General features: G+C 39.8%; 11 non-coding genes across 11 annotated transcripts; all 11 read left to right on the plus strand.

The window, feature by feature from the left end:
* Window positions 1–6536: 6536 nt before the first annotated feature.
* LOC114542848 lies at window positions 6537–6726 on the plus strand. The gene has a single exon (XR_003689799.1). It is a non-coding gene; the product is annotated as a U2 spliceosomal RNA (small nuclear RNA).
* Window positions 6727–7181: 455 nt separating this feature from the next.
* LOC114542841 lies at window positions 7182–7345 on the plus strand. Its single transcript, XR_003689793.1, has one exon. It is a non-coding gene; the product is annotated as a U1 spliceosomal RNA (small nuclear RNA).
* A 687-nt stretch (window positions 7346–8032) lies between these two features.
* Window positions 8033–8224, plus strand: LOC114542842. Its single transcript, XR_003689794.1, has one exon. It is a non-coding gene; the product is annotated as a U2 spliceosomal RNA (small nuclear RNA).
* A 453-nt stretch (window positions 8225–8677) lies between these two features.
* LOC114542849 lies at window positions 8678–8841 on the plus strand. The gene has a single exon (XR_003689800.1). It is a non-coding gene; the product is annotated as a U1 spliceosomal RNA (small nuclear RNA).
* Window positions 8842–9528: 687 nt separating this feature from the next.
* LOC114542844 lies at window positions 9529–9720 on the plus strand. Its single transcript, XR_003689795.1, has one exon. It is a non-coding gene; the product is annotated as a U2 spliceosomal RNA (small nuclear RNA).
* A 455-nt stretch (window positions 9721–10175) lies between these two features.
* LOC114542850 lies at window positions 10176–10339 on the plus strand. Its single transcript, XR_003689801.1, has one exon. It is a non-coding gene; the product is annotated as a U1 spliceosomal RNA (small nuclear RNA).
* A 687-nt stretch (window positions 10340–11026) lies between these two features.
* Window positions 11027–11218, plus strand: LOC114542845. The gene has a single exon (XR_003689796.1). It is a non-coding gene; the product is annotated as a U2 spliceosomal RNA (small nuclear RNA).
* A 456-nt stretch (window positions 11219–11674) lies between these two features.
* Window positions 11675–11838, plus strand: LOC114542851. Its single transcript, XR_003689802.1, has one exon. It is a non-coding gene; the product is annotated as a U1 spliceosomal RNA (small nuclear RNA).
* A 687-nt stretch (window positions 11839–12525) lies between these two features.
* LOC114542846 lies at window positions 12526–12717 on the plus strand. The gene has a single exon (XR_003689797.1). It is a non-coding gene; the product is annotated as a U2 spliceosomal RNA (small nuclear RNA).
* Window positions 12718–13172: 455 nt separating this feature from the next.
* Window positions 13173–13336, plus strand: LOC114542852. Its single transcript, XR_003689803.1, has one exon. It is a non-coding gene; the product is annotated as a U1 spliceosomal RNA (small nuclear RNA).
* Window positions 13337–14023: 687 nt separating this feature from the next.
* LOC114542847 lies at window positions 14024–14215 on the plus strand. Its single transcript, XR_003689798.1, has one exon. It is a non-coding gene; the product is annotated as a U2 spliceosomal RNA (small nuclear RNA).
* The last annotated feature ends 98 nt before the right edge of the window (window positions 14216–14313 follow it).

Consider the following 14313-nt stretch of genomic DNA (forward strand, 5'->3'; position numbering starts at 1 on the left):
CCTGCGTACGAGACTCCCCAGCATGCAAAGTGTGGTTCCACTTCACCTTTACCACTGTGTTTAAGCTTTACACTTAAGTCTTTTCAGAATATATACTTAGTTAGAAGGTTATATAGGTCTGACTAGATCAGGAAATATTTTGCTTCGTTAATTGAAATGGTGAGGGGTTGGTGCATGTATGCATGTATTTCTAGTTATTAAAAAAGGCTGTCGTTTAGCGTTGCGCATTTCCTTAATTTTCCCATTCTGGTTAAAAAATAGCCGACCTGGCGCCCGGTTGTTTAATTAAAAGTTGGATAAAGTTATCCAGCGGAAATAGACTGTTATTTCGAACGCTAAGGTTGTACACCACAAAAAGGTAATTTGCATGTTTATGAAATTGAAAATATCAATTTATCTTAACATAGTTAATATCTATTTTTTAAGTCTAGTTCACAGCACAGACATCAGTGTGCTAATTATATTTTATTCGTTTGAGAGCTTTGAGATTTATTTTATGGTAGAAGAAGGGAGAGTTTTTAGCGCAATATACTTTAAATTAACTTTGGTGCCAAAATGCATTGCGCAAGAAATGAATTCTTTTCGGACGTGTATCTAAACTCCGTAACAACTGCTAAAGCGAACTTATTACGTGAACGTCTGTGCTGTGCCCTAGAATCAGAACAATCATTTCTACTTCAACATATTTCAATATTTCTGATATTATAAATACGCAAAGGACCTTTTTGTGGTGTACCACCTTAAAATAATCCTCACCACTTGGCATTAATGACAAGAATAAACTTCACATTTTTCAAGTTACTTTTTTAAACAATTATGAATTAATATAAGTAGCTTTATCGTTTCTCAAAGCTTTTTTACGACGGTTGAAAAAGTCACTATCCAGTGGATAAGTTTATCATCTTTATCCATCTTTCTAAGAACTGGCTCCAGAAGCCATATAGGTTTTCGTTGTAATGACGAATTTTATTCAATGGGGCGAGATATTGTGGCGGAGAGAGATATACATTCTGGACTGTTGTCTTCTACATGGGAGTCTGTAGTGTGGGAGTCTGGACTCTTGGCGGCGTCGGTGCCCTGGGGCTAGGGATGTCCGTGGACCGTGATTGTCTGATTGATTTAAAACTAAAAGTCGATATTCGGAGATGCAGTGTAATCCATATGAATCCTTCATCATATTACGGTATTTTGTTTTTCGAAAGAGTGTAAAAGAACAATCAAGTAACTACGAAGGAATTTTTTTTTATTAAAAAAGAAAAATCGCGAAGAAAAGCCAAATTCTCGCTGGTCTTAATTCTTTGTCAGATTATGACGATTATCGCTTATTAGTATAAACTTACTAATAGGCTATCACTTTTCCTGCGTTCTTATTGGCTACGCTACTAGTAGGCTATTAGTGATAGCCTACTAGTAGCAAAATTCAAAACAATGGCGGAAAATTCGCGTTTCGCCGAAGTATCTGAAGATTTTTTGGACGACTTGTTGGACAATTCCGTACCAGAAAAAACAAAAAAAGCAACAAAATACGGAATTGCAATTTTTAAGGGTAAGAAAATACATAAAAATAACGTATACTCAATTGAATTTTTATATTTAAACTGAATTTTAAAACATTTTACGCGAACAACAATTAAAATATTTTCTTCCCTTTAATGTACGAAATAAATTTCAGTTTCAATATTTTTGTATTGTGTTTCCTAGTTGTAAATTAATGTTATAGTTTATACTAAAACAATTAGACAACTCGGCCTCGTTGTCTATGAGCAAATAGTCAACTCGGCTTCGCCTCGTTGACTATTCGCTCATAGACAACTCCGCCTCGTTGTCTAATTGTTAATTGGTATGTAATAATTGAATTATGTTAGTGTATGTTATGTTTACCACTATTCTCTGAACAAATAATATATTTTTAACGAGTTTGACCGAATAATAAGTTCGAATAATAAGTTTTTGTGGTGTATTTTTGTTAATCATCATAGTCGAGGTTGTAAAACAACTTTCAGGTACGTTATAACAATCCAGCTGACTATTAAATTCTCGTTTAGCCTTACAGTGTGCTCTAAAATATTCCAAAATATGATATGTTTTGTAATATATATTTTGTGAATGTACATGAATAATAATGTTTTAACACAAGTAAAACGAATAAGTTATTTGTTTTAGACTACTGGCTGCCCATAAACTAGCTGTCAACACATTGTGTTTCTTCGTTTACAATTTGTTTTTGTTTTGACATGTTTACGACTTTTATTAGTATGTCAAATGGCATAATCAATAAGTTTTACAAGATGTTATGACAAGTGTGACACTCATTATGTTAAATATATAATATTGTGGCTAATAAGAGAAGTGGTGTGTTAATGAAACAAGTAAAGTTGAAACAAGTGAATCATATTTGTACACATTTACAGACAATTTAAACAAAATTTTTGTGATTTTTATAGGCTGTCTTGTTTCGATTTAAAAAAAGTATTATTTTTTTGTTTATCTTTTAAAATATATAGTATCTTTTAAAAATATATAGTTTACAGTGGGTTCTGGCATATTGGTTCTCCACAGTCATAACTATTATTAGATTTTTTGATCAATAAGATTGCTGAAATTTGGAGCTAGTGTTCGTTACTTTTTTGAACATTAAAATACAGCTAGCTGATACTCATTTAGGACTACAGCGAAATAGTGTCAAATATTCTGACTGTACCTGATATTTTTGGAAATGTTGTGATTGAAAGTATAGAAAAGGTGTTGTGTGCTACCTTTAAATTTAGAAGTTTAAAATTTAGGAGTTTAAAATGTTTTGGATTAGCCAAAAGCATGTGTTATTATGATATGAATTAATGCAATTTAAATATTTGAAAGTTTGCTTAAAAAAAAACCAGTCTGTACTTTATTATTAAACTTTAAATTTTATTTTTATTGAAATTCCAAATTTTTTTAACAAGGATAAAAAGGCATGCATAACCATTTATTTAATTGGTTAATCATGATTTGAGTGGCAAGGTTGGCATTATTTTTTTATATATTCATATTTTTTTTATTTATGTATAAGAATGAATAGTTAAGTAAATGGAATGAGAAAACTGAGTTTCCATTACATAGATAGAATGACAGGAGTGTGCAATGTTGTGACAATGTTTAATTAAAATATTAAAACGCAGGATTTAATTTTGAGTGGAAGCTAGTGCTATGTTTTTTAATTATAAATTTGGATATTAAATTAATTGTAGTTGAACCATATATGATTGTAGATACATGATTTGGAGGCAATTAATTATATTGTTTAGTTCAGATAGCAACATGCAATTACTTTAATGAAGTCTTAGTGCTTCCTGGGTCAATTGTGCTAGGATGTATGAATGATAAGATTGTGTCCTATGTGATGGTAAATGTTTATTCTCATGAGGGTAAAATCTGGGTGTAATCCTTGGTATCATATATTATTCTACCTAGCTATAACACATGATGAGTAAAGTTTACAAATTTATGTTAGGGTTAAAATATGATAAACAAATACTTAATTAAATACTAAATTGATAAACTGTGTATTTAATGAGTAATACGCAATCAAAGAAAAACATGTGGTCATTTACATGTGTGGCGGAAAGTTGAATGAATAATTGTGAGAAATAAACACTAAAGCATGACCAATGTGATAAAGAGATGTGATAAATTAAACCTCTATGCATACACAATAATATAATTTAAATGCTTTTGCAAGTACAAAGATATTAAGACACAAGAAAAGTCAAGATAATCTAACTCGTTTTGCATGAGTAACGAAACATGGTGCCTGCATGCATATATATGAATGAATCAGGGCTTATATGATAAAGGAAACAACAGAAGTATTTAATTATTCAAAGACCATAACAAGTGTGTGAGGGATTGAGTAAGCACCATAAATGTGCGAGTACTTTTGACCTGTTGGAATAATATTGGTTTTTGAATTAGAATAAACTTGTTGCGACTTATATATATAATCTTACAGGGTTTGTGGTATGTTGCAAAATTCACAAGTGTAGTAGCCCAAAAAGATGGAGTGCAAAAAAAATTACACTATCAAAATATCTGTGATCATAGATGGAATTTTCAAAAAACAACTGAATTATTGGCTTTAAAAGATTTGTTGAGAATAAAGTCTGAGGGAACTGTAAAACTATTACTAATTAATACTTAATTAATTCAGTACATCATGCATGACTCGTGTTTAAAATTTTGGATTTAACAACGCAAAATCTGAATTGTGATTACAAAAACATTTTAAACCTGGCGTAAGAATGGAATTGTGGAGAGTGGAGGCAGCTAAGGTTTATTTATTTAATAATTAACATTGCCCACATATATATCATAAACAAGTCATGTATGGTTTTTATTGAAATATTGGTACGTATATAGTGAGGTTGACTATTATTGTATTATACACGAATTGTTGTAAATATTTTTCCAATGATCGCTTTGTCAATAGGGTGTTTTATGCCAGAGAGTTGGAAATCATAGACGTAGTGGTAAAGAATTTTGTTATGGATATCTTATATACGTCCTCTTTGTATATGCAAATCTGATAAAGTTCCATATGCTCTTCATATTAAATTCACATGAAGTCACAAAAGAATGATATAATCTGAAATAATTACTTATGAATTGAATTTGAGAAAAAAAAAGAAGTCATGGAACATTGATTGAATTGCATTAGATATTTTTGGCGCATATGTTTTTAAATTGTATAAGATTTGGGATTTGTTATTCCCTTGGTTGCAAAATTACTCGGGAAATTACTAATATGCAGAGGCTAGCTAACGAAAATACCCTTTTATATTCTTTTAAGAGGATGCCTGTGTCATTGATCTTAATAATATTTATGATTAACAATATAATTGTTATAAGTTCCAGAGATGAATTTACTTAGATAGGTGCGGGCATGATATGCAAGCGTTGTAGATCCCAATGGGTTATATCTTTATATATAGCTAAATGTGCAGTTACTAATTCACAGCTATTGTTTATGGAAAATGCTATGGTTTGTTATGGTGGTTGTGGTTTCAGTTGGGTGTTAGAGTTTCAAAACTGCATGCATGTGGCAATTAAGATAATTTTGAACAATAAAGTAAAGTTGTGATTTGTGAATAAGTTCTAAATATCTCACACATAAGAGGCAGGCAGTACATGGGAATGAAATTGCAATGCACTGCATAGCTACTGATATTTATGTTGTATGTCATACTATTTCATACTGACTCATACATATTGATTAAATGAGCAACATACATAATTTATTCCATTTTTGAGAACAATCAAAGCTAGTGTACTGCAATTTGGAATAATTGTGATATTGTAAAGTATATATGAATGCATTGTTTGAAATAACTATATCTAGGTTAGTATATATGTTAGTATATATTTAAAATCCATATAGAGTATATGGGGGATATGTGGCATATGGGAAATGAAATTGGTGTAGGATTCCTGTACCTTAATGTTAAGTGCTAAATTTTATGCAATTTTTTTTTCAGATTTAGCAATAAATGATTGAAATTTTACACAATTAAATTTATGCCTTGCATGTGGCCTATATTGCTAAAATGGAAATTACCGAAAAAAAAATAGCGGGCGATTTAATTAGACGTTTGAAAAGGAAAGGAAAAAGAAATATATAAAGTATTATGAACATTTACATATTCGCTAGTTTGGCACAACTTTGATACTTACTATTTAGAAATGATAAAAACTCTTTCATTGGTTTTTAAATAATTTAGACGGGACATTATGTATATATATAGATTAACAAAAAGCTTACCTTTTTTATCGTGAAGGCTAAGAATATTTTCTTTAATTTTTGTCTCACGAATGGTGATACTTTCGTTTTAAAGATTGTTGTAATGTGTACACAAATTGTAGATAACTACAATAATATAGAAAAAGAATTATAATTCATAAAAATTGAATATTTAGTAGTAGCACGTGACTGAGCGAGTTCATTTTATTGGATAGGACAGGCTTGTTTACCGTTTTTTCCGTTAATAATTTTTTGAATCAGGAATCTATTTTGCAGAGCGATTGTTCAATTTCGATGTAAGTAGGAGCTCGTTTCGTTTCGAGTCTCTAAACAGAAATCTATCGATTATTCCAACTAGTTGAGGGAGTACATCATTAAGTACAATGATCTCGTCCTTTTTGTACAAAGAACCGTACAAATAGAAGCCACTTTCGGGTTGTAAAGACGGTTTTGTCTACGCAAGTGGTCGGAGCTGGTTGGTTTAGTCTGTCTGGAGGCAAGACAAAATATTTTTGTGTGAAGCGGTTTTCACTTTCGTGAGTTACGTACGTAACTCTATCGCTCTAGCATGTTTAGGTTTTTCAATTCTTGCTTGCCTCTAGACTTATAAAAAATCCTTTTTTTGCCAGGGGGCTATGTGTCACGCTCAAATTTTCCATTGGTATCCCATAATGCATTTCGGGCACGTTAATTCTAATAAATGCACAATCAGCAATTCGTTATGCCCATCATATTTTAACTGAGCAGAGATATTAGCTATAAAGTAGCGACGAGGGCTTGGCTAAGATCAAGTGTAGTATCTGTTCTTATCAGCTTAATATCTGATATGTTAGGCAATGCCTAACTCATATATTAAACTGATTTTTGGCCTTCGGCCCTGGGATTGAAGCTTGCTTCGCCCTGGCCACGGGTTGTCTCGGTATTGCACTACATCCGAGTACGGCCCTCTTCCCCTCAACGGGGGAAGAATCAAATCATTTGAATCGAAACAAAAAATTAATATGAATTCAGTAACACTGCATGAAAACTCGCTCAGTATATAGTGATTCTATCATATATAGTATCCGATCACTATAGTAGCTATCTATCTATCTATTATACTCAGCCATGCAGCCCTATATATATTATTATTCAATGCAATAACTTAATTGGCATTGTTCTTTCTAAAATTCTGTTTCGGTAGACTTAAACCTCACATCAACTCATGCCACTTTCCATTTTCAGACGAACCGCCGCAGTCGCCGGACTCCTCGATCGATCGGGAAACCAGTTACGAACAGCCACATTGATAACAAACGCCGTACGTACGTATGAATATTATTCACTACTGTAACGCGGCGGCGGTGAACGACCGCGATCGAAACGCTTCGTCGCCACAATTATAAGTCAACGGCGCTGCCACAAAAGCATACTTACCTGACGCGAGAGGCACCTTGATCAACTAGGAGGTCCTCTCAGGATGAGGCCCTTTCATTGCACTTCGACTGGGTTGACTCCTGCGATTACCCCTAATGTGGGTAACTCGAGCGTATAATTTCTGGTAGTGGGGACCTGCGTTCGCGCTCGTCCCCTTCTCCCTTCGTCAACCACATCTTATTCATGATTCAAACAAAAACATCGCAAAACAAATCTAAAACTCAGAAGCGTGCGTCGTGTGAAAGCTAATAACAACTTCATTTTTTAACAACGGTGCCGCCGCCGGGTTGTCACAAGTTATTAGGTGTAACCGAATCTCGGAAAATCGTTTGAAATTCGACACCTATTGATTAGCTCTCGCTACCGATCGACGGATGGCGTGCCGGTACTACATACATATACATGTACTACCACCGCTACCGCAGCGTCGAGAGCTTCGTCACACTATATGTAACAACGTCTCGGATATCAGCACATACCACAGCAGCACAACTCTTGCGAGGCAACACATCGACGTAGATAAATGAATAACCAACTATCTATCGGAACTGATAAAAAACCCGCAAAAAACAGCTTCACGATCATCGTTGTTCACCAACTCTCGACAATATAGAATGGCTCGGCGGCGGCAGCAGCAAAGCGTGACCGCGAGGACGTCCCGGCAAGCGTAGGCGGCCCGCCGGCCTCGCATCGAACCCGTTCACGAAATAACGAGCAGCAGCGACATTGCTTGTTGGCTTCCTCGTGCCGGCCAATTCTGCTCACTCGATCGCACACCCGCCACCGGGTCGAGCGGGCTCGCCGATGCGCAATAAAGTCTTGGTGGCGAGCCGAAAACGGGTTATCGCTTCTCGGCCTTTTGGCTAAGATCAAGTGTAGTATCTGTTCTTATCAGCTTAATATCTGATATGTTAGGCAATGCCTAACTCATATATTAAACTGATTTTTGGCCTTCGGCCCTGGGATTGAAGCTTGCTTCGCCCTGGCCACGGGTTGTCTCGGTATTGCACTACATCCGAGTACGGCCCTCTTCCCCTCAACGGGGGAAGAATCAAATCATTTGAATCGAAACAAAAAATTAATATGAATTCAGTAACACTGCATGAAAACTCGCTCAGTATATAGTGATTCTATCATATATAGTATCCGATCACTATAGTAGCTATCTATCTATCTATTATACTCAGCCATGCAGCCCTATATATTATTATTCAATGCAATAACTTAATTGGCATTGTTCTTTCTAAAATTCTGTTTCGGTAGACTTAAACCTCACATCAACTCATGCCACTTTCCATTTTCAGACGAACCGCCGCAGTCGCCGGACTCCTCGATCGATCGGGAAACCAGTTACGAACAGCCACATTGATAACAAACGCCGTACGTACGTATGAATATTATTCACTACTGTAACGCGGCGGCGGTGAACGACCGCGATCGAAACGCTTCGTCGCCACAATTATAAGTCAACGGCGCTGCCACAAAAGCATACTTACCTGACGCGAGAGGCACCTTGATCAACTAGGAGGTCCTCTCAGGATGAGGCCCTTTCATTGCACTTCGACTGGGTTGACTCCTGCGATTACCCCTAATGTGGGTAACTCGAGCGTATAATTTCTGGTAGTGGGGACCTGCGTTCGCGCTCGTCCCCTTCTCCCTTCGTCAACCACATCTTATTCATGATTCAAACAAAAACATCGCAAAACAAATCTAAAACTCAGAAGCGTGCGTCGTGTGAAAGCTAATAACAACTTCATTTTTTAACAACGGTGCCGCCGCCGGGTTGTCACAAGTTATTAGGTGTAACCGAATCTCGGAAAATCGTTTGAAATTCGACACCTATTGATTAGCTCTCGCTACCGATCGACGGATGGCGTGCCGGTACTACATACATATACATGTACTACCACCGCTACCGCAGCGTCGAGAGCTTCGTCACACTATATGTAACAACGTCTCGGATATCAGCACATACCACAGCAGCACAACTCTTGCGAGGCAACACATCGACGTAGATAAATGAATAACCAACTATCTATCGGAACTGATAAAAAACCCGCAAAAAACAGCTTCACGATCATCGTTGTTCACCAACTCTCGACAATATAGAATGGCTCGGCGGCGGCAGCAGCAAAGCGTGACCGCGAGGACGTCCCGGCAAGCGTAGGCGGCCCGCCGGCCTCGCATCGAACCCGTTCACGAAATAACGAGCAGCAGCGACATTGCTTGTTGGCTTCCTCGTGCCGGCCAATTCTGCTCACTCGATCGCACACCCGCCACCGGGTCGAGCGGGCTCGCCGATGCGCAATAAAGTCTTGGTGGCGAGCCGAAAACGGGTTATCGCTTCTCGGCCTTTTGGCTAAGATCAAGTGTAGTATCTGTTCTTATCAGCTTAATATCTGATATGTTAGGCAATGCCTAACTCATATATTAAACTGATTTTTGGCCTTCGGCCCTGGGATTGAAGCTTGCTTCGCCCTGGCCACGGGTTGTCTCGGTATTGCACTACATCCGAGTACGGCCCTCTTCCCCTCAACGGGGGAAGAATCAAATCATTTGAATCGAAACAAAAAATTAATATGAATTCAGTAACACTGCATGAAAACTCGCTCAGTATATAGTGATTCTATCATATATAGTATCCGATCACTATAGTAGCTATCTATCTATCTATTATACTCAGCCATGCAGCCCTATATATATTATTATTCAATGCAATAACTTAATTGGCATTGTTCTTTCTAAAATTCTGTTTCGGTAGACTTAAACCTCACATCAACTCATGCCACTTTCCATTTTCAGACGAACCGCCGCAGTCGCCGGACTCCTCGATCGATCGGGAAACCAGTTACGAACAGCCACATTGATAACAAACGCCGTACGTACGTATGAATATTATTCACTACTGTAACGCGGCGGCGGTGAACGACCGCGATCGAAACGCTTCGTCGCCACAATTATAAGTCAACGGCGCTGCCACAAAAGCATACTTACCTGACGCGAGAGGCACCTTGATCAACTAGGAGGTCCTCTCAGGATGAGGCCCTTTCATTGCACTTCGACTGGGTTGACTCCTGCGATTACCCCTAATGTGGGTAACTCGAGCGTATAATTTCTGGTAGTGGGGACCTGCGTTCGCGCTCGTCCCCTTCTCCCTTCGTCAACCACATCTTATTCATGATTCAAACAAAAACATCGCAAAACAAATCTAAAACTCAGAAGCGTGCGTCGTGTGAAAGCTAATAACAACTTCATTTTTTAACAACGGTGCCGCCGCCGGGTTGTCACAAGTTATTAGGTGTAACCGAATCTCGGAAAATCGTTTGAAATTCGACACCTATTGATTAGCTCTCGCTACCGATCGACGGATGGCGTGCCGGTACTACATACATATACATGTACTACCACCGCTACCGCAGCGTCGAGAGCTTCGTCACACTATATGTAACAACGTCTCGGATATCAGCACATACCACAGCAGCACAACTCTTGCGAGGCAACACATCGACGTAGATAAATGAATAACCAACTATCTATCGGAACTGATAAAAAACCCGCAAAAAACAGCTTCACGATCATCGTTGTTCACCAACTCTCGACAATATAGAATGGCTCGGCGGCGGCAGCAGCAAAGCGTGACCGCGAGGACGTCCCGGCAAGCGTAGGCGGCCCGCCGGCCTCGCATCGAACCCGTTCACGAAATAACGAGCAGCAGCGACATTGCTTGTTGGCTTCCTCGTGCCGGCCAATTCTGCTCACTCGATCGCACACCCGCCACCGGGTCGAGCGGGCTCGCCGATGCGCAATAAAGTCTTGGTGGCGAGCCGAAAACGGGTTATCGCTTCTCGGCCTTTTGGCTAAGATCAAGTGTAGTATCTGTTCTTATCAGCTTAATATCTGATATGTTAGGCAATGCCTAACTCATATATTAAACTGATTTTTGGCCTTCGGCCCTGGGATTGAAGCTTGCTTCGCCCTGGCCACGGGTTGTCTCGGTATTGCACTACATCCGAGTACGGCCCTCTTCCCCTCAACGGGGGAAGGAATCAAATCATTTGAATCGAAACAAAAAATTAATATGAATTCAGTAACACTGCATGAAAACTCGCTCAGTATATAGTGATTCTATCATATATAGTATCCGATCACTATAGTAGCTATCTATCTATCTATTATACTCAGCCATGCAGCCCTATATATATTATTATTCAATGCAATAACTTAATTGGCATTGTTCTTTCTAAAATTCTGTTTCGGTAGACTTAAACCTCACATCAACTCATGCCACTTTCCATTTTCAGACGAACCGCCGCAGTCGCCGGACTCCTCGATCGATCGGGAAACCAGTTACGAACAGCCACATTGATAACAAACGCCGTACGTACGTATGAATATTATTCACTACTGTAACGCGGCGGCGGTGAACGACCGCGATCGAAACGCTTCGTCGCCACAATTATAAGTCAACGGCGCTGCCACAAAAGCATACTTACCTGACGCGAGAGGCACCTTGATCAACTAGGAGGTCCTCTCAGGATGAGGCCCTTTCATTGCACTTCGACTGGGTTGACTCCTGCGATTACCCCTAATGTGGGTAACTCGAGCGTATAATTTCTGGTAGTGGGGACCTGCGTTCGCGCTCGTCCCCTTCTCCCTTCGTCAACCACATCTTATTCATGATTCAAACAAAAACATCGCAAAACAAATCTAAAACTCAGAAGCGTGCGTCGTGTGAAAGCTAATAACAACTTCATTTTTTAACAACGGTGCCGCCGCCGGGTTGTCACAAGTTATTAGGTGTAACCGAATCTCGGAAAATCGTTTGAAATTCGACACCTATTGATTAGCTCTCGCTACCGATCGACGGATGGCGTGCCGGTACTACATACATATACATGTACTACCACCGCTACCGCAGCGTCGAGAGCTTCGTCACACTATATGTAACAACGTCTCGGATATCAGCACATACCACAGCAGCACAACTCTTGCGAGGCAACACATCGACGTAGATAAATGAATAACCAACTATCTATCGGAACTGATAAAAAACCCGCAAAAAACAGCTTCACGATCATCGTTGTTCACCAACTCTCGACAATATAGAATGGCTCGGCGGCGGCAGCAGCAAAGCGTGACCGCGAGGACGTCCCGGCAAGCGTAGGCGGCCCGCCGGCCTCGCATCGAACCCGTTCACGAAATAACGAGCAGCAGCGACATTGCTTGTTGGCTTCCTCGTGCCGGCCAATTCTGCTCACTCGATCGCACACCCGCCACCGGGTCGAGCGGGCTCGCCGATGCGCAATAAAGTCTTGGTGGCGAGCCGAAAACGGGTTATCGCTTCTCGGCCTTTTGGCTAAGATCAAGTGTAGTATCTGTTCTTATCAGCTTAATATCTGATATGTTAGGCAATGCCTAACTCATATATTAAACTGATTTTTGGCCTTCGGCCCTGGGATTGAAGCTTGCTTCGCCCTGGCCACGGGTTGTCTCGGTATTGCACTACATCCGAGTACGGCCCTCTTCCCCTCAACGGGGGAAGAATCAAATCATTTGAATCGAAACAAAAAATTAATATGAATTCAGTAACACTGCATGAAAACTCGCTCAGTATATAGTGATTCTATCATATATAGTATCCGATCACTATAGTAGCTATCTATCTATCTATTATACTCAGCCATGCAGCCCTATATATATTATTATTCAATGCAATAACTTAATTGGCATTGTTCTTTCTAAAATTCTGTTTCGGTAGACTTAAACCTCACATCAACTCATGCCACTTTCCATTTTCAGACGAACCGCCGCAGTCGCCGGACTCCTCGATCGATCGGGAAACCAGTTACGAACAGCCACATTGATAACAAACGCCGTACGTACGTATGAATATTATTCACTACTGTAACGCGGCGGCGGTGAACGACCGCGATCGAAACGCTTCGTCGCCACAATTATAAGTCAACGGCGCTGCCACAAAAGCATACTTACCTGACGCGAGAGGCACCTTGATCAACTAGGAGGTCCTCTCAGGATGAGGCCCTTTCATTGCACTTCGACTGGGTTGACTCCTGCGATTACCCCTAATGTGGGTAACTCGAGCGTATAATTTCTGGTAGTGGGGACCTGCGTTCGCGCTCGTCCCCTTCTCCCTTCGTCAACCACATCTTATTCATGATTCAAACAAAAACATCGCAAAACAAATCTAAAACTCAGAAGCGTGCGTCGTGTGAAAGCTAATAACAACTTCATTTTTTAACAACGGTGCCGCCGCCGGGTTGTCACAAGTTATTAGGTGTAACCGAATCTCGGAAAATCGTTTGAAATTCGACACCTATTGATTAGCTCTCGCTACCGATCGACGGATGGCGTGCCGGTACTACATACATATACATGTACTACCACCGCTACCGCAGCGTCGAGAGCTTCGTCACACTATATGTAACAACGTCTCGGATATCAGCACATACCACAGCAGCACAACTCTTGCGAGGCAACACATCGACGTAGATAAATGAATAACCAACTATCTATCGGAACTGATAAAAAACCCGCAAAAAACAGCTTCACGATCATCGTTGTTCACCAACTCTCGACAATATAGAATGGCTCGGCGGCGGCAGCAGCAAAGCGTGACCGCGAGGACGTCCCGGCAAGCGTAGGCGGCCCGCCGGCCTCGCATCGAACCCGTTCACGAAATAACGAGCAGCAGCGACATTGCTTGTTGGCTTCCTCGTGCCGGCCAATTCTGCTCACTCGATCGCACACCCGCCACCGGGTCGAGCGGGCTCGCCGATGCGCAATAAAGTCTTGGTGGCGAGCCGAAAACGGGTTATCGCTTCTCGGCCTTTTGGCTAAGATCAAGTGTAGTATCTGTTCTTATCAGCTTAATATCTGATATGTTAGGCAATGCCTAACTCATATATTAAACTGATTTTTGGCCTTCGGCCCTGGGATTGAAGCTTGCTTCGCCCTGGCCACGGGTTGTCTCGGTATTGCACTACATCCGAGTACGGCCCTCTTCCCCTCAACGGGGGAAGAATCAAATCATTTGAATCGAAACAAAAAATTAATATGAATTCAGTAACACTGCATGAAAACTCGCTCAGTATATAGTGATTTCT

Source organism: Dendronephthya gigantea, unplaced genomic scaffold (genome assembly GCF_004324835.1).
Source record: "Dendronephthya gigantea isolate DGI-Jeju-01 unplaced genomic scaffold, DenGig_1.0 000405F, whole genome shotgun sequence".
Lineage (NCBI taxonomy): Eukaryota > Metazoa > Cnidaria > Anthozoa > Malacalcyonacea > Nephtheidae > Dendronephthya > Dendronephthya gigantea.